We start from the raw sequence: 23,878 nt of genomic DNA on the forward strand, positions 1-23,878 counted from the left end.
CGCCCATCAGCTCCGTCGATATCTCATTTGGGAGAGCGGTGGACTGTAGGAGTGCTAATATAGAAATAGCTATCCATAGGTCGCTGATACGAATCCGGCTCGACGGACATTTAACAGCGAAGCTGTTTAAGCCAGCCGTAATTTGTGGTGCGTGCCTAGAAACAGCCGCGCCGTAGCCATGACAACCCGGAGGAGGAGGCGGAGACACGCGGTCTCCTCCTCGCCAGCTCCCTGCCTTCCCGACCCCCGCCTCTCTTCTCTCCGCGCGGGCTGAGCCAGGAGAAAAAGAAAAGCGAAAGCTTGCACTAGGCCGAGCAAAGCTGAAGACACACCAAATCTGGCCGATTGATATAGAGCGGCTAGCCTCCAACGTGTTTGGCGACGGTAAGCAGCGGCGTTCGTGGTACTGTGCCAACCTTTATTGCCTGCATTTGTGGCATGCCAGGAACGCTGTCGCTCGTAGGCGCCGACGCGTCCAGCGCTAGTCAGACGAAATGTCGCAAATAGGAAGGTACTACCGAAAATGATCGCCCGAGAATACGTTCCTAAATGCGTAGTTAAGTAAAACCAATACCTAGCAGTAGCAGCCAGTAAGCTTCGCTGTGCGTAAGCTTTGCGCGACCGAGTGCAATCTTTCGTGATTTTTTTTTCTAGTCATGGCTTACTTTTTATCACCAACACTGTTGATTACTTTCCGCTCTTTTTTTGGGTGGTATTGATCAGGACACATTTTCTACGGAGCGTCAGGCTTGATATGCCTCTAGCGTGCCATTATTGAATGCACTAAATGTGAGCCGAAAGTCTCGCCCATCAGCTCCGTCGATAGCTCAGTTTGTAGAGCGGTGGACTGTAGGAGGGCTATTGGATAAACAAACATCCATAGGTCGCTGGTTGGAATCCGGCTCGACGGACTTTTTATTGCGTGTCACGGTTTACTTTTTATCACCAGCACTGTTGATAAATTCCCGCTCTTCTTTTCGTGGGGGGGGGGGGGGGTATTGATAAGGACATTTTTTTTACGTAACGTCAGCCTTGATCTACCTCAAGCGTGCGATAAATGAATGCACTAAATGCGATCAGCAGGTGTCGCCCATCAGCTCCGTCGATATCTCAGTTGGTAGAGCGGTGGACTGAGGGGGTGCTATTGGAGAAAAAGTTATCCATAGGTCGCTGATTCGAATCAGGCTTGACGGACTTTTAAGAGCGAAGCTGTTTAAGCCAGCCGTAATTTGTGGTGCGTGCCAAGAATCTGCCGCGCCGTAGCCATGCCAACCTGGAAGAGAAGGCGAAGACACGCGGTCTCCTCCTCGCCAGCTCCCTGCCTTCCCGACCCCCGCCTCTCTTCTCTCCGCGCGGGCTGAGCCAGGACAGAAAAAAGGAGCAAACTTGCACTACGCCGCCCAAAGCTGAAGACACAGCAAATCTGGCCGATTGATATCGAGTGGTTAGCCTCCAACATGTTCAGCGTCGGTAAGCAGCGGCGTTCTTGGTACTGTGCCAACCTTTATTGCCTGCGTTTGTGGCATGCCAGGAACCTGTCGCTCGTAGGCGCCGACGCGTCCAGCGCTAGTCAGACGAAATGTCGCAAATAGGAAGGTACTACCGAAAATGATCGCCCGAGAATATCTTCCTAAATGCGTAGTTAAGTTAAACCAAGACCTAGCAGTAGCAGCCAGTAAGCTTCGCTGTGCGTAAACTTTGCGCGAAAGAGTGCAAACTTGCGTGAATTTTTATTTCTAGTCATGGCTTACTTTTTATCACCAGCACTGTAGATTACTTTCCGCTCTTTTTTGGGTGGTATTGATCAGCACACATTTTCTACGGAGCGTCAGGCTTGATATGCCTCAAGCGTGCCATTATTGAATGCACTAAATGTGATCCGAAAGTGTCGCCCATCAGCTCCGTCGATAGCTCAGTTGGTAGAGCGGTGGACTGTAGGAGTGCTATTGGAGAAACAGATATCCATAGGTCGCTGGTTCGAATCCGGCTCGACGGACTTTTTATTGCCTGTCGTGGCTTACTTTTTATCACCAGCACTGTTGACAACTTCCCGCTCTTTTTTTGGGGGTGGTATTGATAAGGACACATTTTTTACATAAAGTCAAGCTTGATCTACCTCACGCGTGCGATAAATGAATGCACTAAACTTGATCGAAAGGTGTCGCCCATCAGCTCCGTCGATATCTCATTTGGGAGAGCGGTGGACTGTAGGAGTGCTAATATAGAAATAGCTATCCATAGGTCGCTGATACGAATCCGGCTCGACGGACATTTAACAGCGAAGCTGTTTAAGCCAGCCGTAATTTGTGGTGCGTGCCTAGAAACTGCCGCGCCGTAGCCATGACAACCCGGAGGAGGAGGCGGAGACACGCGGTCTCCTCCTCGCCAGCTCCCTGCCTTCCCGACCCCCGCCTCTCTTCTCTCCGCGCGGGCTGAGCCAGGAGAAAAAGAAAAGCGAAAGCTTGCACTAGGCCGAGCAAAGCTGAAGACACAGCAAATCTGGCCGATTGATATAGAGCGGCTAGCCTCCAACGTGTTTGGCGACGGTAAGCAGCGGCGTTCGTGGTACTGTGCCAACCTTTATTGCCTGCATTTGTGGCATGCCAGGAACGCTGTCGCTCGTAGGCGCCGACGCGTCCAGCGCTAGTCAGACGAAATGTCGCAAATAGGAAGGTACTACCGAAAATGATCGCCCGAGAATACCTTCCTAAATGCGTAGTTAAGTTAAACCAAGACCTAGCAGTAGCAGCCAGTAAGCTTCGCTGTGCGTAAACTTTGCGCGAAAGAGTGCAATCTTGCGTGAATTTTTATTTCTAGTCATGGCTTACTTTTTATCACCAGCACTGTTGATTACTTTCCGCTCTTTTTTTGGGTGGTATTGATCAGCACACATTTTCTACGGAGCGTCAGGCTTGATATGCCTCAAGCGTGCCATTATTGAATACACGAAATGCGATCGGAAGGTGTCGCCCACAAGCTCCGTCGATAGCTCGGTTCGTAGAGCGATGGACTGTAGGAGTTCTATTGGAGAAACAGATATCCATAGGTCGCTGCTTCGAAGCCGGCTCGACGGACTTTTTATTGCGTGTCATGGCTTACGTTTTATCACCAGCACTGTTGAGAACTTCCTGCTCTTCTTTTCGTGGGGGAGGGGGTATTGATAAGGACATATTTTTTACGTAACGTCAACCTTGATCTACCTCAAGCGTGCGGTAAATGAATGCACTAATTGCGATCAGCAGGTGTCGCCCATCAGCTCCGTCGATATCTCAGTTGGTAGAGCGGTGCACTGTGGGAGTGCTGTTGGAGAAAAAGTTATCCATAGGTCGTTGATTCGAATCCGGCTTGACGGACTTTTAAGAGCGAAGCTGTTTAAGCCAGCCGTAATTTGTGGTTCGTGCCCAGAATCTGCCGCGCCGTAGCCATGACAACCCGGAGGAGGAGGCGGAGACACGCGGTCTCCTCCTCGCCAGCTCTCTGCCTTCCCAACCCCAACCTCTCTTCTCTCAGGGGCGCTCTCACCCAGGAGAAAAAAAAAGGTGCAAGCTTGCACTAGGCCGCCCAAAGCTGAAGACACAGCAAATCTGGCCGATTGATATCGAGCGGCTAGCCTCCAACGTGTTCAGCGTCGGTAAGCAGCGGCGTTCTTGGTACTGTGCCAACCTTTACTGCCTGCGTTTGTGGCATGCCAGGAACGCTGTGGCTCGTAGGCGCCGACGCGTCCAGCGCTAGTCAGACAAAACTTCGCAAATAGGAAGGTACTACCGAAAATGATTGCCCGAGAATACCTTCCTAAATGCGTAATTAAGTTAAACCAAGACCTAGCAGTAGCAGCCAGTAAGCTTCGCTGTGCGTAAACTTTGCGCGAAAGAGTGCAAACTTGCGTGAATTTTTATTTCTAGTCAGGGCTAACTTTTTATGACCAGCAGTCTTGATTACTTTCCGATCTTTTTTTCGGGTGGTATTGATCAGGACACATTTTCTACGGAGCGTCAGCCTTGATCTACCTCACGCGTGCGATAAATGAATGCACTAAACGTGATCGAAAGGTGTCGCCCATCAGCTCCGTCGATATCTCATTTGGGAGAGCGGTGGACTGTAGGAGTGATAATATAGAAACAGCTATCCATAGGTCGCTGGTTCGAATCCGGCTCGACGGACTTTTTAATGCCTGTCATGGCTTACTTTTTATCACCAGTACTGTTGAGAACTTCCTGCTCTTTTTTTTTGGGGTGGTATTGATAAGGACACATTTTTTACATAAACTCAGGCTTGATCTACCTCACGCGTGCGATAAATGAATGCACTAAACGTGATCGAAAGGTGTCGCCCATCAGCTCCGTCGATATCTCATTTGGGAGAGCGGTGGACTGTAGGAGTGCTAATATAGAAACAGCTATCCATAGGTCGCTGATACGAATCCGGTTCGACGGACATTTAACAGCGAAGCTGTTTAAGCCAGCCGTAATTTGTGGTGCGTGCCAAGAATCTGCCGCGCCGTAGCCATGGCAACCTGGAGGAGAAGGCGAAGACAGGCGGTCTCCTCCTCGTCACATCTCTGCCTTCCCAACCCCAACCTCTCTTCTCTCTGCGGCGCGCTCACCCTGGAGAAAAAAAAAGGCGCAAGCTTGCACTAGGCCGCGCAAAGCTGAAGACACAGCAAATCTGGCCGATTGATATCGAGCGGCTAGCCTCCAACGTGTTCGGCGTCCGTAAGCAACGGCGTTCTTGGTACTGTGCCAACCTTTAGTGCCTGCGTTTGTGGCATGCAAGGAACGCTGTCGCTCGTAGGCGCCGACGCGTCCAGCGCTAGTCAGACGAAATGTCGCAAATAGGAAGGTACTACCGAAAATGATCGCCCGAGAATACGTTCCTAAATGCGTAGTTAAGTAAAACCAATACCTAGCAGTAGCAGCCAGTAAGCTTCGCTGTGCGTAAGCTTTGCGCGACCGAGTGCAATCTTTCGTGATTTTTTTTTCTAGTCATGGCTTACTTTTTATCACCAACACTGTTCATTACTTTCCGCCTTTTTTTTGGGTGGTATTGATCAGGACACATTTTCTACGGAGCGTCAGGCTTGATATGCCTCTAGCGTGCCATTATTGAATGCACTAAATGTGAGCCGAAAGTCTCGCCCATCAGCTCCGTCGATAGCTCAGTTTGTAGAGCGGTGGACTGTAGGAGGGCTATTGGATAAACAAACATCCATAGGTCGCTGGTTGGAATCCGGCTCGACGGACTTTTTATTGCGTGTCACGGTTTACTTTTTAGCACCAGCACTGTTGATAAATTCCCGCTCTTCTTTTCGTGGGGGGGGGGGGGTGGGTATTGATAAGGACATATTTTTTACGTAACGTCAGCCTTGATCTACCTCAAGCGTGCGATAAATGAATGCACTAAATGCGATCAGCAGGTGTCGCCCATCAGCTCCGTCGATATCTCAGTTGGTAGAGCGGTGGACTGAGGGGGTGCTATTGGAGAAAAAGTTATCCATAGGTCGCTGATTCGAATCAGGCTTGACGGACTTTTAAGAGCGAAGCTGTTTAAGCCAGCCGTAATTTGTGGTGCGTGCCAAGAATCTGCCGCGCCGTAGCCATGGCAACCTGGAAGAGAAGGCGAAGACACGCGGTCTCCTCCTCGCCAGCTCCCTGCCTTCCCGACCCCCGCCTCTCTTCTCTCCGCGCGGGCTGAGCCAGGACAGAAAAAAGGAGCAAACTTGCACTACGCCGCCCAAAGCTGAAGACACAGCAAATCTGGCCGATTGATATCGAGCGGTTAGCCTCCAACATGTTCAGCGTCGGTAAGCAGCGGCGTTCTTGGTACTGTGCCAACCTTTATTGCCTGCGTTTGTGGCATGCCAGGAACGCTGTCGCTCGTAGGCGCCGACGCGTCCAGCGCTAGTCAGACGAAATGTCGCAAATAGGAAGGTACTACCGAAAATGGTCGCCCGAGAATATCTTCCTAAATGCGTAGTTAAGTTAAACCAAGACCTAGCAGTAGCAGCCAGTAAGCTTCGCTGTGCGTAAACTTTGCGCGAAAGAGTGCAAACTTGCGTGAATTTTTATTTCTAGTCATGGCTTACTTTTTATCACCAGCACTGTTGATTACTTTCCGCTCTTTTTTGGGTGGTATTGATCAGCACACATTTTCTACGGAGCGTCAGGCTTGATATGCCTCAAGCGTGCCATTATTGAATGCACTAAATGTGATCCGAAAGTGTCGCCCATTAGCTCCGTCGATAGCTCAGTTGGTAGAGCGGTGGACTGTAGGAGTGCTATTGGAGAAACAGATATCCATAGGTCGCTGGTTCGAATCCGGCTCGACGGACTTTTTATTGCCTGTCATGGCTTACTTTTTATCACCAGCACTGTTGACAACTTCCCGCTCTTTTTTTTTGGGGTGGTATTGATAAGGACACATTTTTTACATAAAGTCAAGCTTGATCTACCTCACGCGTGCGATAAATGAATGCACTAAACGTGATCGAAAGGTGTCGCCCATCAGCTCCGTCGATATCTCATTTGGGAGAGCGGTGGACTGTAGGAGTGCTAATATAGAAACAGCTATCCATAGGTCGCTGATACGAATCCGGCTCGACGGACATTTAACAGCGAAGCTGTTTAAGCCAGCCGTAATTTGTGGTGCGTGCCTAGAAACTGCCGCGCCGTAGCCATGACAACCCGGAGGAGGAGGCGGAGACACGCGGTCTCCTCCTCGCCAGCTCCCTGCCTTCCCGACCCCCGCCTCTCTTCTCTCCGCGCGGGCTGAGCCAGGAGAAAAAGAAAAGCGAAAGCTTGCACTAGGCCGAGCAAAGCTGAAGACACAGCAAATCTGGCCGATTGATGTAGAGCGGCTAGCCTCCAACGTGTTCGGCGACGGTAAGCAGCGGCGTTCGTGGTACTGTGCCAACCTTTATTGCCTGCATTTGTGGCATGCCAGGAACGCTGTCGCTCGTAGGCGCCGACGCGTCCAGCGCTAGTCAGACGAAATGTCGCAAATAGGAAGGTACTACCGAAAATGATCGCCCGACAAAACCTTCCTACATGCGTAGTTAAGTTAAACCAAGACCTAGCAGTAGCAGCCAGTAAGCTTTGCTGTGCGTAAACTTTGCGCGAAAGAGTGCAATCTTTCGTGATTTTTTTTTCTAGTCATGGCTTACTTTTTATCACCAACACTGTTGATTACTTTCCGCTCTTTTTTTGGGGTGGTATTGATCAGGACACATTTTCTACAGAGCGTCAGGCTTGATATGCCTCTAGCGTTCCATTATTGAATCCACTGAATGTGATCCGAAAGTGTCGCCCATCAGCTCCGTCGATAGCTCAGTTGGTAGAGCGGTGGACTATAGGAGTGCTATTGGATAAACAGACATCCATAGGTCGCTGGTTCGAATCCGGCTCGACGGACTTTTTATTGCGTGTCACGGCTTACTTTTTATCACCAGCACTGTTGATAACTTCCCGCCCTTCTTTTCGCGGGGGGGGGGGTATTGATAAGGACATATTTTTTACGTAACGTCAGCCTTGATCTACCTCAAGCGTGCGATAAATGAATGCACTAAATGCGATCAGCAGGTGTCGCCCATCAGCTCCGTCGATATCTCAGTTGGTAGAGCGGTGGACTGTGGGGGTGCTATTGGAGAAAATGTTATCGATAGGTCGCTGATACGAATCCGGCTCGACGGACATTTAACAGCGAAGCTGTTTATGCCAGCCGTAATTTGTGGTGCGTGCCAAGAATCTGCCGCGCCGTAGCCATGGCAACCTGGAGGAGAAGGCGAAGACAGGCGGTCTCCTCCTCGTCACCTCTCTGCCTTCCCAACCCCAACCTCTCTTCTCTCTGCGGCGCGCTCACCCAGGAGAAAAAAAAAGGCGCAAGCTTGCACTAGGCCGCGCAAAGCTGAAGACACAGCAAATCTGGCCGATTGATATCGAGCGGCTAGCCTCCAACGTGTTCGGCGTCCGTAAGCAACGGCGTTCTTGGTACTGTGCCAACCTTTAGTGCCTGCGTTTGTGGCATGCAAGGAACGCTGTCGCTCGTAGGCGCCGACGCGTCCAGCGCTAGTCAGACGAAATGTCGCAAATAGGAAGGTACTACCGAAAATGATCGCCCGAGAATACGTTCCTAAATGCGTAGTTAAGTAAAACCAATAGCTAGCAGTAGCAGCCAGTAAGCTTCGCTGTGCGTAAGCTTTGCGCGACCGAGTGCAATCTTTCGTGATTTTTTTTTCTAGTCATGGCTTACTTTTTATCACCAACACTGTTGATTACTTTCCGCCTATTTTTTTGGGTGGTATTGATCAGGACACATTTTCTACGGAGCGTCAGGCTTGATATGCCTCTAGCGTGCCATTATTGAATGCACTAAATGTGAGCCGAAAGTCTCGCCCATCAGCTCCGTCGATAGCTCAGTTTGTAGAGCGGTGGACTGTAGGAGGGCTATTGGATAAACAAACATCCATAGGTCGCTGGTTGGAATCCGGCTCGACGGACTTTTTATTGCGTGTCACGGTTTACTTTTTAGCACCAGCACTGTTGATAAATTCCCGCTCTTCTTTTCGTGGGGGGGGGGGGGGTATTGATAAGGACATATTTTTTACGTAACGTCAGCCTTGATCTACCTCAAGCGTGCGATAAATGAATGCACTAAATGCGATCAGCAGGTGTCGCCCATCAGCTCCGTCGATATCTCAGTTGGTAGAGCGGTGGACTGAGGGGGTGCTATTGGAGAAAAAGTTATCCATAGGTCACTGATTCGAATCCGGCTTGACGGACTTTTAAGAGCGAAGCTGTTTAAGCCAGCCGTAATTTGTGGTGCGTGCCAAGAATCTGCCGCGCCGTAGCCATGGCAACCTGGAAGAGAAGGCGAAGACACGCGGTCTCCTCCTCGCCAGCTCCCTGTCTTCCCGACCCCCGCCTCTCTTCTCTCCGCGCGGGCTGAGCCAGGACAGAAAAAAGGAGCAAACTTGCACTACGCCGCCCAAAGCTGAAGACACAGCAAATCTGGCCGATTGATATCGAGTGGTTAGCCTCCAACATGTTCAGCGTCGGTAAGCAGCGGCGTTCTTGGTACTGTGCCAACCTTTATTGCCTGCGTTTGTGGCATGCCAGGAACCTGTCGCTCGTAGGCGCCGACGCGTCCAGTGCTAGTCAGACGAAATGTCGCAAATAGGAAGGTACTACCGAAAATGATCGCCCGAGAATATCTTCCTAAATGCGTAGTTAAGTTAAACCAAGACCTAGCAGTAGCAGCCAGTAAGCTTCGCTGTGCGTAAACTTTGCGCGAAAGAGTGCAAACTTGCGTGAATTTTTATTTCTAGTCATGGCTTACTTTTTATCACCAGCACTGTAGATTACTTTCCGCTCTTTTTTGGGTGGTATTGATCAGCACACATTTTCTACGGAGCGTCAGGCTTGATATGCCTCAAGCGTGCCATTATTGAATGCACTAAATGTGATCCGAAAGTGTCGCCCATCAGCTCCGTCGATAGCTCAGTTGGTAGAGCGGTGGACTGTAGGAGTGCTATTGGAGAAACAGATATCCATAGGTCGCTGGTTCGAATCCGGCTCGACGGACTTTTTATTGCCTGTCGTGGCTTACTTTTTATCACCAGCACTGTTGACAACTTCCCGCTCTTTTTTTGGGGGTGGTATTGATAAGGACACATTTTTTACATAAAGTCAAGCTTGATCTACCTCACGCGTGCGATAAATGAATGCACTAAACTTGATCGAAAGGTGTCGCCCATCAGCTCCGTCGATATCTCATTTGGGAGAGCGGTGGACTGTAGGAGTGCTAATATAGAAATAGCTATCCATAGGTCGCTGATACGAATCCGGCTCGACGGACATTTAACAGCGAAGCTGTTTAAGCCAGCCGTAATTTGTGGTGCGTGCCTAGAAACTGCCGCGCCGTAGCCATGACAACCCGGAGGAGGAGGCGGAGACACGCGGTCTCCTCCTCGCCAGCTCCCTGCCTTCCCGACCCCCGCCTCTCTTCTCTCCGCGCGGGCTGAGCCAGGAGAAAAAGAAAAGCGAAAGCTTGCACTAGGCCGAGCAAAGCTGAAGACACAGCAAATCTGGCCGATTGATATAGAGCGGCTAGCCTCCAACGTGTTTGGCGACGGTAAGCAGCGGCGTTCGTGGTACTGTGCCAACCTTTATTGCCTGCATTTGTGGCATGCCAGGAACGCTGTCGCTCGTAGGCGCCGACGCGTCCAGCGCTAGTCAGACGAAATGTCGCAAATAGGAAGGTACTACCGAAAATGATCGCCCGAGAATACCTTCCTAAATGCGTAGTTAAGTTAAACCAAGACCTAGCAGTAGCAGCCAGTAAGCTTCGCTGTGCGTAAACTTTGCGCGAAAGAGTGCAATCTTGCGTGAATTTTTATTTCTAGTCATGGCTTACTTTTTATCACCAGCACTGTTGATTACTTTCCGCTCTTTTTTTGGGTGGTATTGATCAGCACACATTTTCTACGGAGCGTCAGGCTTGATATGCCTCAAGCGTGCCATTATTGAATACACGAAATGCGATCGGAAGGTGTCGCCCACAAGCTCCGTCGATAGCTCGGTTCGTAGAGCGATGGACTGTAGGAGTTCTATTGGAGAAACAGATATCCATAGGTCGCTGCTTCGAAGCCGGCTCGACGGACTTTTTATTGCGTGTCATGGCTTACGTTTTATCACCAGCACTGTTGAGAACTTCCTGCTCTTCTTTTCGTGGGGGGGGGGGGGTATTGATAAGGACATATTTTTTACGTAACGTCAACCTTGATCTACCTCAAGCGTGCGGTAAATGAATGCACTAATTGCGATCAGCAGGTGTCGCCCATCAGCTCCGTCGATATCTCAGTTGGTAGAGCGGTGCACTGTGGGAGTGCTGTTGGAGAAAAAGTTATCCATAGGTCGTTGATTCGAATCCGGCTTGACGGACTTTTAAGAGCGAAGCTGTTTAAGCCAGCCGTAATTTGTGGTTCGTGCCCAGAATCTGCCGCGCCGTAGCCATGACAACCCGGAGGAGGAGGCGGAGACACGCGGTCTCCTCCTCGCCAGCTCTCTGCCTTCCCAACCCCAACCTCTCTTCTCTCAGGGGCGCTCTCACCCAGGAGAAAAAAAAAGGTGCAAGCTTGCACTAGGCCGCCCAAAGCTGAAGACACAGCAAATCTGGCCGATTGATATCGAGCGGCTAGCCTCCAACGTGTTCAGCGTCGGTAAGCAGCGGCGTTCTTGGTACTGTGCCAACCTTTACTGCCTGCGTTTGTGGCATGCCAGGAACGCTGTGGCTCGTAGGCGCCGACGCGTCCAGCGCTAGTCAGACAAAACTTCGCAAATAGGAAGGTACTACCGAAAATGATTGCCCGAGAATACCTTCCTAAATGCGTAATTAAGTTAAACCAAGACCTAGCAGTAGCAGCCAGTAAGCTTCGCTGTGCGTAAACTTTGCGCGAAAGAGTGCAAACTTGCGTGAATTTTTATTTCTAGTCATGGCTAACTTTTTATGACCAGCAGTCTTGATTACTTTCCGATCTTTTTTTCGGGTGGTATTGATCAGGACACATTTTCTACGGAGCGTCAGCCTTGATCTACCTCACGCGTGCGATAAATGAATGCACTAAACGTGATCGAAAGGTGTCGCCCATCAGCTCCGTCGATATCTCATTTGGGAGAGCGGTGGACTGTAGGAGTGATAATATAGAAACAGCTATCCATAGGTCGCTGGTTCGAATCCGGCTCGACGGACTTTTTAATGCCTGTCATGGCTTACTTTTTATCACCAGTACTGTTGAGAACTTCCTGCTCTTTTTTTTGGGGTGGTATTGATAAGGACACATTTTTTACATAAACTCAGGCTTGATCTACCTCACGCGTGCGATAAATGAATGCACTAAACGTGATCGAAAGGTGTCGCCCATCAGCTCCGTCGATATCTCATTTGGGAGAGCGGTGGACTGTAGGAGTGCTAATATAGAAACAGCTATCCATAGGTCGCTGATACGAATCCGGTTCGACGGACATTTAACAGCGAAGCTGTTTAAGCCAGCCGTAATTTGTGGTGCGTGCCAAGAATCTGCCGCGCCGTAGCCATGGCAACCTGGAGGAGAAGGCGAAGACAGGCGGTCTCCTCCTCGTCACATCTCTGCCTTCCCAACCCCAACCTCTCTTCTCTCTGCGGCGCGCTCACCCAGGAGAAAAAAAAAGGCGCAAGCTTGCACTAGGCCGCGCAAAGCTGAAGACACAGCAAATCTGGCCGATTGATATCGAGCGGCTAGCCTCCAACGTGTTCGGCGTCCGTAAGCAACGGCGTTCTTGGTACTGTGCCAACCTTTAGTGCCTGCGTTTGTGGCATGCAAGGAACGCTGTCGCTCGTAGGCGCCGACGCGTCCAGCGCTAGTCAGACGAAATGTCGCAAATAGGAAGGTACTACCGAAAATGATCGCCCGAGAATACGTTCCTAAATGCGTAGTTAAGTAAAACCAATACCTAGCAGTAGCAGCCAGTAAGCTTCGCTGTGCGTAAGCTTTGCGCGACCGAGTGCAATCTTTCGTGATTTTTTTTCTAGTCATGGCTTACTTTTTATCACCAACACTGTTGATTACTTTCCGCCTATTTTTTTGGGTGGTATTGATCAGGACACATTTTCTACGGAGCGTCAGGCTTGATATGCCTCTAGCGTGCCATTATTGAATGCACTAAATGTGAGCCGAAAGTCTCGCCCATCAGCTCCGTCGATAGCTCAGTTTGTAGAGCGGTGGACTGTAGGAGGGCTATTGGATAAACAAACATCCATAGGTCGCTGGTTGGAATCCGGCTCGACGGACTTTTTATTGCGTGTCACGGTTTACTTTTTAGCACCAGCACTGTTGATAAATTCCCGCTCTTCTTTTCGTGGGGGGGGGTGGGTATTGATAAGGACATATTTTTTACGTAACGTCAGCCTTGATCTACCTCAAGCGTGCGATAAATGAATGCACTAAATGCGATCAGCAGGTGTCGCCCATCAGCTCCGTCGATATCTCAGTTGGTAGAGCGGTGGACTGAGGGGGTGCTATTGGAGAAAAAGTTATCCATAGGTCGCTGATTCGAATCAGGCTTGACGGACTTTTAAGAGCGAAGCTGTTTAAGCCAGCCGTAATTTGTGGTGCGTGCCAAGAATCTGCCGCGCCGTAGCCATGGCAACCTGGAAAGAAGGCGAAGACACGCGGTCTCCTCCTCGCCAGCTCCCTGCCTTCCCGACCCCCGCCTCTCTTCTCTCCGCGCGGGCTGAGCCAGGACAGAAAAAAGGAGCAAACTTGCACTACGCCGCCCAAAGCTGAAGACACAGCAAATCTGGCCGATTGATATCGAGCGGTTAGCCTCCAACATGTTCAGCGTCGGTAAGCAGCGGCGTTCTTGGTACTGTGCCAACCTTTATTGCCTGCGTTTGTGGCATGCCAGGAACCTGTCGCTCGTAGGCGCCGACGCGTCCAGCGCTAGTCAGACGAAATGTCGCAAATAGGAAGGTACTACCGAAAATGGTCGCCCGAGAATATCTTCCTAAATGCGTAGTTAAGTTAAACCAAGACCTAGCAGTAGCAGCCAGTAAGCTTCGCTGTGCGTAAACTTTGCGCGAAAGAGTGCAAACTTGCGTGAATTTTTATTTCTAGTCATGGCTTACTTTTTATCACCAGCACTGTTGATTACTTTCCGCTCTTTTTTGGGTGGTATTGATCAGCACACATTTTCTACGGAGCGTCAGGCTTGATATGCCTCAAGCGTGCCATTATTGAATGCACTAAATGTGATCCGAAAGTGTCGCCCATTAGCTCCGTCGATAGCTCAGTTGGTAGAGCGGTGGACTGTAGGAGTGCTATTGGAGAAACAGATATCCATAGGTCGCTGGTTCGAATCCGGCTCGACGGACTTTTTATTGCCTGTCATGGCTTACTTTTTATCACCAGCACTGTTGACAACTTCCCGCTCTTTTTTTGGGGTGGTATTGATAAGGACACATTTTTTACATAAAGTCAAGCTTGATCTACCTCACGCGTGCGATAAATGAATGCACTAAACGTGATCGAAAGGTGTCGCCCATCAGCTCCGTCGATATCTCATTTGGGAGAGCGGTGGACTGTAGGAGTGCTAATATAGAAACAGCTATCCATAGGTCGCTGATACGAATCCGGCTCGACGGACATTTAACAGCGAAGCTGTTTAAGCCAGCCGTAATTTGTGGTGCGTGCCTAGAAACTGCCGCGCCGTAGCCATGACAACCCGGAGGAGGAGGCGGAGACACGCGGTCTCCTCCTCGCCAGCTCCCTGCCTTCCCGACCCCCGCCTCTCTTCTCTGCGCGCGGGCTGAGCCAGGAGAAAAAGAAAAGCGAAAGCTTGCACTAGGCCGAGCAAAGCTGAAGACACAGCAAATCTGGCCGATTGATGTAGAGCGGCTAGCCTCCAACGTGTTCGGCGACGGTAAGCAGCGGCGTTCGTGGTACTGTGCCAACCTTTATTGCCTGCATTTGTGGCATGCCAGGAACGCTGTCGCTCGTAGGCGCCGACGCGTCCAGCGCTAGTCAGACGAAATGTCGCAAATAGGAAGGTACTACCGAAAATGATCGCCCGACAAAACCTTCCTACATGCGTAGTTAAGTTAAACCAAGACCTAGCAGTAGCAGCCAGTAAGCTTTGCTGTGCGTAAACTTTGCGCGAAAGAGTGCAATCTTTCGTGATTTTTTTTTCTAGTCATGGCTTACTTTTTATCACCAACACTGTTGATTACTTTCCGCTCTTTTTTTGGGGTGGTATTGATCAGGACACATTTTCTACAGAGCGTCAGGCTTGATATGCCTCTAGCGTTCCATTATTGAATCCACTGAATGTGATCCGAAAGTGTCGCCCATCAGCTCCGTCGATAGCTCAGTTGGTAGAGCGGTGGACTATAGGAGTGCTATTGGATAAACAGACATCCATAGGTCGCTGGTTCGAATCCGGCTCGACGGACTTTTTATTGCGTGTCACGGCTTACTTTTTATCACCAGCACTGTTGATAACTTCCCGCCCTTCTTTTCGCGGGGGGGGGGGGGTATTGATAAGGACATATTTTTTACGTAACGTCAGCCTTGATCTACCTCAAGCGTGCGATAAATGAATGCACTAAATGCGATCAGCAGGTGTCGCCCATCAGCTCCGTCGATATCTCAGTTGGTAGAGCGGTGGACTGTGGGGGTGCTATTGGAGAAAAAGTTATCGATAGGTCGCTGATACGAATCCGGCTCGACGGACATTTAACAGCGAAGCTGTTTATGCCAGCCGTAATTTGTGGTGCGTGCCAAGAATCTGCCGCGCCGTAGCCATGGCAACCTGGAGGAGAAGGCGAAGACAGGCGGTCTCCTCCTCGTCACCTCTCTGCCTTCCCAACCCCAACCTCTCTTCTCTCTGCGGCGCGCTCACCCAGGAGAAAAAAAAAAGGCGCAAGCTTGCACTAGGCCGCGCAAAGCTGAAGACACAGCAAATCTGGCCGATTGATATCGAGCGGCTAGCCTCCAACGTGTTCGGCGTCCGTAAGCAACGGCGTTCTTGGTACTGTGCCAACCTTTAGTGCCTGCGTTTGTGGCATGCAAGGAACGCTGTCGCTCGTAGGCGCCGACGCGTCCAGCGCTAGTCAGACGAAATGTCGCAAATAGGAAGGTACTACCGAAAATGATCGCCCGAGAATACGTTCCTAAATGCGTAGTTAAGTAAAACCAATAGCTAGCAGTAGCAGCCAGTAAGCTTCGCTGTGCGTAAGCTTTGCGCGACCGAGTGCAATCTTTCGTGATTTTTTTTCTAGTCATGGCTTACTTTTTATCACCAACACTGTTGATTACTTTCCGCCTATTTTTTTGGGTGGTATTGATCAGGACACATTTTCTACGGAGCGTCAGGCTTGATATGCCTCTAGCGTGCCATTATTGAATGCACTAAATGTGAGCCGAAAGTCTCGCCCATCAGCTCCGTCGACAGCTCAGTTTGTAGAGCGGTGGACTGTAGGAGGGCTATTGGATAAACAAACATCCATAGGTCGCTGGTTGGAATCCGGCTCGACGGACTTTTTATTGCGTGTCACGGTTTACTTTTTAGCACCAGCACTGTTGATAAATTCCCGCTCTTCTTTTCGTGGGGGGGGGGGGGGTATTGATAAGGACATATTTTTTACGTAACGTCAGCCTTGATCTACCTCAAGCGTGCGATAAATGAATGCACTAAATGCGATCAGCAGGTGTCGCCCATCAGCTCCGTCGATATCTCAGTTGGTAGAGCGGTGGACTGAGGGGGTGCTATTGGAGAAAAAGTTATCCATAGGTCACTGATTCGAATCCGGCTTGACGGACTTTTAAGAGCGAAGCTGTTTAAGCCAGCCGTAATTTGTGGTGCGTGCCAAGAATCTGCCGCGCCGTAGCCATGGCAACCTGGAAGAGAAGGCGAAGACACGCGGTCTCCTCCTCGCCAGCTCCCTGTCTTCCCGACCCCCGCCTCTCTTCTCTCCGCGCGGGCTGAGCCAGGACAGAAAAAAGGAGCAAACTTGCACTACGCCGCCCAAAGCTGAAGACACAGCAAATCTGGCCGATTGATATCGAGCGGTTAGCCTCCAACATGTTCAGCGTCGGTAAGCAGCGGCGCTCTTGGTACTGTGCCAACCTTTATTGCCTGCGTTTGTGGCATGCCAGGAACCTGTCGCTCGAAGGCGCCGACGCGTCCAGCGCTAGTCAGACGAAATGTCGCAAATAGGAAGGTACTACCGAAAATGATCGCCCGAGAATATCTTCCTAAATGCGTAGTTAAGTTAAACCAAGACCTAGCAGTAGCAGCCAGTAAGCTTTGCTGTGCGTAAACTTTGCGCGAAAGAGTGCAATCTTTCGTGATTTTTTTTTCTAGTCATGGCTTACTTTTTATCACCAGCACTGTTGATTACTTTCCGCTCTTTTTTTGGGTGGTATTGATCAGCACACATTTTCTACGGAGCGTCAGGCTTGATATGCCTCAAGCGTGCCATTATTGAATACACGAAATGCGATCGGAAGGTGTCGCCCACAAGCTCCGTCGATAGCTCGGTTCGTAGAGCGATGGACTGTAGGAGTTCTATTGGAGAAACAGATATCCATAGGTCGCTGCTTCGAAGCCGGCTCGACGGACTTTTTATTGCGTGTCATGGCTTACGTTTTATCACCAGCACTGTTGAGAACTTCCTGCTCTTCTTTTCGTGGGGGGGGGGGGGGGGGTATTGATAAGGACATATTTTTTACGTAACGTCAACCTTGATCTACCTCAAGCGTGCGGTAAATGAATGCACTAATTGCGATCAGCAGGTGTCGCCCATCAGCTCCGTCGATATCTCAGTTGGTAGAGCGGTGCACTGTGGGAGTGCTGTTGGAGAAAAAGTTATCCATAGGTCGTTGATTCGAATCCGGCTTGACGGACTTTTAAGAGCGAAGCTGTTTAAGCCAGCCGTAATTTGTGGTGCGTGCCCAGAATCTGCCGCGCCGTAGCCATGACAACCCGGATCAGGAGGCGGAGACACGCGGTCTCCTCCTCGCCAGCTCTCTGCCTTCCCAACCCCAACCTCTCTTCTCTCAGGGGCGCTCTCACCCAGGAGAAAAAAAAAGGTGCAAGCTTGCACTAGGCCGCCCAAAGCTGAAGACACAGCAAATCTGGCCGATTGATATCGAGCGGCTAGCCTCCAACGTGTTCAGCGTCGGTAAGCAGCGGCGTTCTTGGTACTGTGCCAACCTTTACTGCCTGCGTTTGTGGCATGCCAGGAACGCTGTGGCTCGTAGGCGCCGACGCGTCCAGCGCTAGTCAGACAAACTTCGCAAATAGGAAGGTACTACCGAAAATGATTGCCCGAGAATACCTTCCTAAATGCGTAATTAAGTTAAACCAAGACCTAGCAGTAGCAGCCAGTAAGCTTCGCTGTGCGTAAACTTTGCGCGAAAGAGTGCAAACTTGCGTGAATTTTTATTTCTAGTCATGGCTAACTTTTTATGACCAGCAGTCTTGATTACTTTCCGCTCTTTTTTCGGGTGGTATTGATCAGGACACATTTTCTACGGAGCGTCAGCCTTGATCTACCTCACGCGTGCGATAAATGAATGCACTAAACGTGATCGACAGGTGTCGCCCATCAGCTCCGTCGATATCTCATTTGGGAGAGCGGTGGACTGTAGGAGTGATAATATAGAAACAGCTATCCATAGGTCGCTGGTTCGAATCCGGCTCGACGGACTTTTTAATGCCTGTCATGGCTTACTTTTTATCACCAGCACTGTTGAGAACTTCCTGCTCTTTTTTTTTGGGGGGGGGGTGGTATTGATAAGGACACATTTTGTACATAAACTCAGGCTTGATCTACCTCACGCGTGCGATAAATGAATGCACTAAACGTGATCGAAAGGTGTCGCCCATCAGCTCCATCGATATCTCATTTGGGAGAGCGGTGGACTGTAGGAGTGCTAATATAGAAACAGCTATCCATAGGTCGCTGATACGAATCCGGTTCGACGGACATTTAACAGCGAAGCTGTTTAAGCCAGCCGTAATTTGTGGTGCGTGCCAAGAATCTGCCGCGCCGTAGCCATGGCAACCTGGAGGAGAAGGCGAAGACAGGCGGTCTCCTCCTCGTCACATCTCTGCCTTCCCAACCCCCAACCTCTCTTCTCTCCGCGGCGCGCTCACCCAGGAGAAAAAAAAAGGCGCAGCTTGCACTAGGCCGCGCAAAGCTGAAGACACAGCAAATCTGGCCGATTGATATCGAGCGGCTAGCCTCCAACGTGTTCGGCGTCCGTAAGCAACGGCGTTCTTGGTACTGTGCCAACCTTTAGTGCCTGCGTTTGTGGCATGCCAGGAACGCTGTCGCTCGTAGGCGCCGACGCGTCCAGCGCTAGTCAGACGAAATGTCGCAAATAGGAAGGTACTACCGAAAATGATCGCCCGAGAATACGTTCCTAAATGCGTAGTTAAGTAAAACCAATGCCTAGCAGTAGCAGCCAGTAAGCTTCGCTGTGCGTAAGCTTTGCGCGACCGAGTGCAATATTTCGTGATTTTTTTTTCTAGTCATGGCTTACTTTTTATCACCAACACTGTTGATTACATTCCGCTCTTTTTTTGGGTGGTATTGATCAGCACACATTTTCTACGGAGCGTCAGGCTTGATATGCCTCAAGCGTGCCATTATTGAATGCACTAAATGTGATCCGAAATTGTCGCCCATAAGCTCCGTCGAAACCTCAGTTGGTAGAGCGGTGGACTGTAGGAGTGCTATTGGAGAAACAGATATCCATAGATCGCTAGTTCGAATCCGGCTCGACGGACTTTTTAATGCGTGTCATGGCTTACTTTTTATCACCAGCACTGTTGAGAACTTCCTGCTCTTTTTTTTTGGGTGGTATTGATAAGGACACATTTTTTACATAAACTCAGGCTTGATCTACCTCACGCGTGCGATAAATGAATGCACTAAACGTGATCGAAAGGTGTCGCCCATCAGCTCCGTCGATATCTCATTTGGGAGAGCGGTGGACTGTAGGAGTGCTAATATAGAAACAGCTATCCATAGGTCGCTGATACGAATCCGGCTCGACGGACATTTAACAGCGAAGCTGTTTATGCCAGCCGTAATTTGTGGTGCGTGCCAAGAATCTGCCGCGCCGTAGCCATGACAACCCGGAGGAGGAGGCGGAGACACGCAGTCTCCTCCTCGCCAGCTCCCTGCCTTCCCGACCCCCGCCTCTCTTCTCTCCGCGCGGGCTGAGCCAGGAGAAAAAGAAAAGCGAAAGCTTGCACTAGGCCGAGCAAAGCTGAAGACACAGCAAATCTGGCCGATTGATATAGAGCGGCTAGCCTCCAACCTGTTCGGCGACGATAAGCAGCGGCGTTCGTGGTACTGTGCCAACCTTTACTGCCTGCGTTTGTTGCATGAAAAGGAGCGCTGTCGCTCGTAGGCGCCGACGCGTCCAGCGCTAGTCATGCGAAATGTCGATAAAGGGAAGATCCCTCCGAAAATGATCGCCCGACAAAACCTTCCTACATGCGTAGTTAAGTTAAACCAAGACCTAGCAGTAGCAGCCAGTAAGCTTTGCTGTGCGTAAACTTTGCGCGAAAGAGTGCAATCTTTCGTGATTTTTTTTCTAGTCATGGCTTACTTTTTATCACCAACACTGTTGATTACTTTCCGCTCTTTTTTTGGGGTGGTATTGATCAGGACACATTTTCTACAGAGCGTCAGGCTTGATATGCCTCTAGCGTTCCATTATTGAATCCATTAATGTGATCCGAAAGTGTCGCCCATCAGATCCGTCGATAGCTCAGTTGGTAGAGCGGTGGACTGTAGGACTGCTATTGGATAAACAGACATCCATAGGTCGCTGGTTCGAATCCGGCTCGACGGACTTTTTATTGCGTGTCATGGCTTACTTTTTATCACCAGCACTGTTGATAACTTCCCGCCCTTCTTTTCGCGGGGGGTATTGATAAGGACATATTTTTTACGTAACGTCAGCCTTGTTCTACCTCAAGCGTGCGATAAATGAATGCACTAAATGCGATCAGCAGGTGTCGCCCATCAGCTCCGTCGATATCTCAGTTGGTAGAGCGGTGGACTGTGGGGGTGCTATTGGAGAAAAAGTTATCCATAGGTCGCTGATTCGAATCCGGCTTGACGGACTTTTAAGAGCGAAGCTGTTTAAGCCAGCCGTAATTTGTGGTGCGTGCCAAGAATCTGCCGCGCCGTAGCCATGGCAACCTGGAAGAGAAGGCGAAGACACGCGGTCTCCTCCTCGCCAGCTCCCTGCCTTCCCGACCCCCGCCTCTCTTCTCTCCGCGCGGGCTGAGCCAGGACAGAAAAAAGGAGCAAACTTGCACTACGCCGCCCAAAGCTGAAGACACAGCAAATCTGGCCGACTGATATCGAGCGGCTAGCCTCCAACGTGTTCAGCGTCGGTAAGCAGCGACGTTCTTGGTACTGTGCCAACCTTTATTGCCTGCGTTTGTAGCATGCCAGGAACCTGTCGCTCGTAGGCGCCGACGCGTCCAGCGCTAGTCAGACGAAATGTCGCAAATAGGAAGGTACTACCGAAAATAATCGCCCGAGAATATCTTCCTAAATGCGTAGTTAAGTTAAACCAAGACCTAGCAGTAGCAGCCAGTAAGCTTCGCTGTGCGTAAACTTTGCGCGAAAGAGTGCAAACTTGCGTGAATTTTTATTTCTAGTCATGGCTAACTTTTTATGACCAGCAGTCTTGATTACTTTCCGCTCTTTTTTTTGGGGTGGTATTGATCAGGACACATTTTCTACGGAGCGTCAGCCTTGATCTACCTCAAGCGTGCGATAAATGAATGCACTAAATGCGATCAGCAGGTGCCGCCCATCAGCTCCGTCGATATCTCAGTTGGTAGAGCGGTGGACTGTGGGAGTGCTATTGGAGAAAAAGTTATCCATAGGTCGCTGATTCGAATCCGGCATGACGGACTTTTAAGAGCGAAGCTGTTTAAGCCAGCCGTAATTTGTGGTGCGTGCCAAGAATCTGCCGCGCCGTAGCCATGGCAACCTGGAGGAGAAGGCGAAGACACGCGGTCTTCTCCTCGCCAGCTCTTTGCCTTCCCAACCCCAGCCTCTCTTCTCTCCGCGGCGCGCTGACCCAGGAGAAAAAAAAACGCGCAAGCTTGCACTAGGCCGCGCAAAGCTGAAGACACAGCAAATCTGGCCGATTGATATCGAGCGGCTAGCCTCCAACGTGTTCGGCGTCCGTAAGCAACGGCGTTCTTCGTACTGTGCCAACCTTTAGTGCCTGCTTTTGTGGCATGCCAGGAACGCTGTCGCTCGTAGGCGCGGACGCGTCCAGCGCTAATCAGACGAAATGTCGCAAATAGGAAGGTACTACCGAAAATGATCGCCCGAGAATATGTTCCTAAATGCGTAGTTAAGTAAAACCAATACCTAGCAGTAGCAGCCAGTAAGCTTCGCTGTGCTTAAGCTTTGCGCGACCGAGTGCAATCTTTCGTGATTTTTTTCTAGTCATGGCTTACTTTTTATCACCAACACTGTTGATTACTTTCCGCTCTTTTTTGGGGGTGGTATTGATCAGGACACGTTTTCTACGGAGCGTCAGGCTTGATATGCCTCTAGCGTTCCATTATTGAATGCACTAAATGTGATCCGAAAGTGTCGCCCATCAGCTCCGTCGATAGCTCAGTTGGTAGAGCGGTGGACTGTGGGGTGCTATTGGAGAAAAAGTTATCCATAGGTCGCTGATTCGAATCCGGCTTGACGGACTTTTAAGAGCGAAGCTGTTTAAGCCAGCCGTAATTTGTGGTGCGTGCCAAGAATCTGCCGCGCCGTAGCCATGGCAACCTGGAAGAGAAGGCGAAGACACGCGGTCTCCTCCTCGCCAGCTCCCTGCCTTCCCGACCCCCGCCTCTCTTCTCTCCGCGCGGGCTGAGCCAGGACAGAAAAAAGGAGCAAACTTGCACTACGCCGCCCAAAGCTGAAGACACAGCAAATCTGGCCGATTGATATCGAGCGGCTAGCCTCCAACGTGTTCAGCGTCGGTAAGCAGCGGCGTTCTTGGTACTGTGCCAACCTTTATTGCCTGCGTTTGTGGCATGCCAGGAACCTGTCGCTCGTAGGCGCCGACGCGTCCAGCGCTAGTCAGACGAAATGTCGCAAATAGGAAGGTACTACCGAAAATGATCGCCCGAGAATATCTTCCTAAATGCGTAGTTAAGTTAAACCAAGACCTAGCAGTAGCAGCCAGTAAGCTTCGCTGTGCGTAAACTTTGCGCGAAAGAGTGCAAACTTGCGTGAATTTTTATTTCTAGTCATGGCTTACTTTTTATCACCAGCACTGTTGATTACTTTTCGCTCTTTTTTGGGTGGTATTGATCAGCACACATTTTCTACGGAGCGTCAGGCTTGATATGCCTCAAGCGTGCCATTATTGAATGCACTAAATGTGATCCGAAAGTGTCGCCCATCAGCTCCGTCGATAGCTCAGTTGGTAGAGCGGTGGACTGTAGGAGTGCTATTTGAGAAACAGATATCCATAGGTCGCTGGTTCGAATCCGGCCCGACGGACTTTTTATTGCCTGTCATGGCTTACTTTTTATCACCAGCACTGTTGACAACTTCCCGCTCTTTTTTTTGGGTGGTATTGATAAGGACACATTTTTTACATAAAGTCAAGCTTGATCTACCTCACGCGTGCGATAAATGAATGCACTAAACTTGATCGAAAGGTGTCGCCCATCAGCTCCGTCGATAGCTCAGTTGGTAGAGCAGTGGACTGTAGGAGTGCTATTGGAGAAACAGATATCCATAGGTCGCTGGTTCGAATCCGGCTCGACGGACTTTTTATTGCCTGTCATGGCTTACTTTTTATCACCAGCACTGTTGAGAACTTCCTGCTCTTTTTTTGGGTGGTATTGATAAGGACACATTTTTTACATAAAGTCAGGCTTGATCTACCTCACGCGTGCGATAAATGAATGCACTAAACGTGATCGAAAGGTGTCGCCCATCAGCTCCGTCGATATCTCATTTGGGAGAGCGGTGGACTGTAGGAGTGCTAATATAGAAACTGCTATCCATAGGTCGCTGATACGAATCCGGCTCGACGGACATTTAACAGCGAAGCTGTTTATGCCAGCCGTAATTTGTGGTGCGTGCCAAGAATCTGCCGCGCCGTAGCCATGGCAACCTGGAGGAGAAGGCGAAGACAGGCGGTCTCCTCCTCGTCACCTCTCTGCCTTCCCAACCCCAACCTCTCTTCTCTCCGTGGCGCGCTCACCCAGGAGAAAAAAAAAAGGCGCAAGCTTGCACTAGGCCGCGCAAAGCTGAAGACACAGCAAATCTGGCCGATTGATATCGA

At 50.3% G+C, this 23,878-nt stretch overlaps 18 non-coding genes across 18 annotated transcripts; all 18 read left to right on the top strand.

Moving 5' to 3' along the window:
- The first annotated feature begins 816 nt into the window (after nt 1-816).
- Nucleotides 817-911, top strand: Trnay-gua (transfer RNA tyrosine (anticodon GUA)). Its single transcript has 2 exons — nt 817-853; nt 876-911. It is a non-coding gene; the product is annotated as a tRNA-Tyr (tRNA).
- A 990-nt stretch (nt 912-1,901) lies between these two features.
- On the top strand, nt 1,902-1,996 carry Trnay-gua (transfer RNA tyrosine (anticodon GUA)). The gene is made up of 2 exons: nt 1,902-1,938; nt 1,961-1,996. It is a non-coding gene; the product is annotated as a tRNA-Tyr (tRNA).
- A 2,069-nt stretch (nt 1,997-4,065) lies between these two features.
- Nucleotides 4,066-4,160, top strand: Trnay-gua (transfer RNA tyrosine (anticodon GUA)). The gene is made up of 2 exons: nt 4,066-4,102; nt 4,125-4,160. It is a non-coding gene; the product is annotated as a tRNA-Tyr (tRNA).
- A 984-nt stretch (nt 4,161-5,144) lies between these two features.
- Trnay-gua (transfer RNA tyrosine (anticodon GUA)) lies at nt 5,145-5,239 on the top strand. The gene is made up of 2 exons: nt 5,145-5,181; nt 5,204-5,239. It is a non-coding gene; the product is annotated as a tRNA-Tyr (tRNA).
- Nucleotides 5,240-6,232: 993 nt separating this feature from the next.
- Nucleotides 6,233-6,327, top strand: Trnay-gua (transfer RNA tyrosine (anticodon GUA)). Its single transcript has 2 exons — nt 6,233-6,269; nt 6,292-6,327. It is a non-coding gene; the product is annotated as a tRNA-Tyr (tRNA).
- A 984-nt stretch (nt 6,328-7,311) lies between these two features.
- Trnay-aua (transfer RNA tyrosine (anticodon AUA)) lies at nt 7,312-7,406 on the top strand. The gene is made up of 2 exons: nt 7,312-7,348; nt 7,371-7,406. It is a non-coding gene; the product is annotated as a tRNA-Tyr (tRNA).
- Nucleotides 7,407-8,396: 990 nt separating this feature from the next.
- On the top strand, nt 8,397-8,491 carry Trnay-gua (transfer RNA tyrosine (anticodon GUA)). Its single transcript has 2 exons — nt 8,397-8,433; nt 8,456-8,491. It is a non-coding gene; the product is annotated as a tRNA-Tyr (tRNA).
- Nucleotides 8,492-9,480: 989 nt separating this feature from the next.
- On the top strand, nt 9,481-9,575 carry Trnay-gua (transfer RNA tyrosine (anticodon GUA)). Its single transcript has 2 exons — nt 9,481-9,517; nt 9,540-9,575. It is a non-coding gene; the product is annotated as a tRNA-Tyr (tRNA).
- A 2,071-nt stretch (nt 9,576-11,646) lies between these two features.
- Nucleotides 11,647-11,741, top strand: Trnay-gua (transfer RNA tyrosine (anticodon GUA)). Its single transcript has 2 exons — nt 11,647-11,683; nt 11,706-11,741. It is a non-coding gene; the product is annotated as a tRNA-Tyr (tRNA).
- Nucleotides 11,742-12,724: 983 nt separating this feature from the next.
- On the top strand, nt 12,725-12,819 carry Trnay-gua (transfer RNA tyrosine (anticodon GUA)). Its single transcript has 2 exons — nt 12,725-12,761; nt 12,784-12,819. It is a non-coding gene; the product is annotated as a tRNA-Tyr (tRNA).
- A 987-nt stretch (nt 12,820-13,806) lies between these two features.
- Trnay-gua (transfer RNA tyrosine (anticodon GUA)) lies at nt 13,807-13,901 on the top strand. Its single transcript has 2 exons — nt 13,807-13,843; nt 13,866-13,901. It is a non-coding gene; the product is annotated as a tRNA-Tyr (tRNA).
- Nucleotides 13,902-14,883: 982 nt separating this feature from the next.
- On the top strand, nt 14,884-14,978 carry Trnay-aua (transfer RNA tyrosine (anticodon AUA)). Its single transcript has 2 exons — nt 14,884-14,920; nt 14,943-14,978. It is a non-coding gene; the product is annotated as a tRNA-Tyr (tRNA).
- A 3,166-nt stretch (nt 14,979-18,144) lies between these two features.
- On the top strand, nt 18,145-18,239 carry Trnay-gua (transfer RNA tyrosine (anticodon GUA)). The gene is made up of 2 exons: nt 18,145-18,181; nt 18,204-18,239. It is a non-coding gene; the product is annotated as a tRNA-Tyr (tRNA).
- Nucleotides 18,240-20,306: 2,067 nt separating this feature from the next.
- Trnay-gua (transfer RNA tyrosine (anticodon GUA)) lies at nt 20,307-20,401 on the top strand. Its single transcript has 2 exons — nt 20,307-20,343; nt 20,366-20,401. It is a non-coding gene; the product is annotated as a tRNA-Tyr (tRNA).
- Nucleotides 20,402-20,580: 179 nt separating this feature from the next.
- On the top strand, nt 20,581-20,675 carry Trnah-gug (transfer RNA histidin (anticodon GUG)). Its single transcript has 2 exons — nt 20,581-20,617; nt 20,640-20,675. It is a non-coding gene; the product is annotated as a tRNA-His (tRNA).
- A 1,514-nt stretch (nt 20,676-22,189) lies between these two features.
- On the top strand, nt 22,190-22,283 carry Trnah-gug (transfer RNA histidin (anticodon GUG)). Its single transcript has 2 exons — nt 22,190-22,226; nt 22,248-22,283. It is a non-coding gene; the product is annotated as a tRNA-His (tRNA).
- Nucleotides 22,284-22,990: 707 nt separating this feature from the next.
- Trnay-gua (transfer RNA tyrosine (anticodon GUA)) lies at nt 22,991-23,085 on the top strand. The gene is made up of 2 exons: nt 22,991-23,027; nt 23,050-23,085. It is a non-coding gene; the product is annotated as a tRNA-Tyr (tRNA).
- Nucleotides 23,086-23,262: 177 nt separating this feature from the next.
- On the top strand, nt 23,263-23,357 carry Trnay-gua (transfer RNA tyrosine (anticodon GUA)). The gene is made up of 2 exons: nt 23,263-23,299; nt 23,322-23,357. It is a non-coding gene; the product is annotated as a tRNA-Tyr (tRNA).
- The last annotated feature ends 521 nt before the right edge of the window (nt 23,358-23,878 follow it).

This window comes from Dermacentor silvarum, chromosome 1, assembly GCF_013339745.2.
Source record: "Dermacentor silvarum isolate Dsil-2018 chromosome 1, BIME_Dsil_1.4, whole genome shotgun sequence".
In the NCBI taxonomy this organism is placed as follows: Eukaryota; Metazoa; Arthropoda; class Arachnida; order Ixodida; family Ixodidae; genus Dermacentor; species Dermacentor silvarum.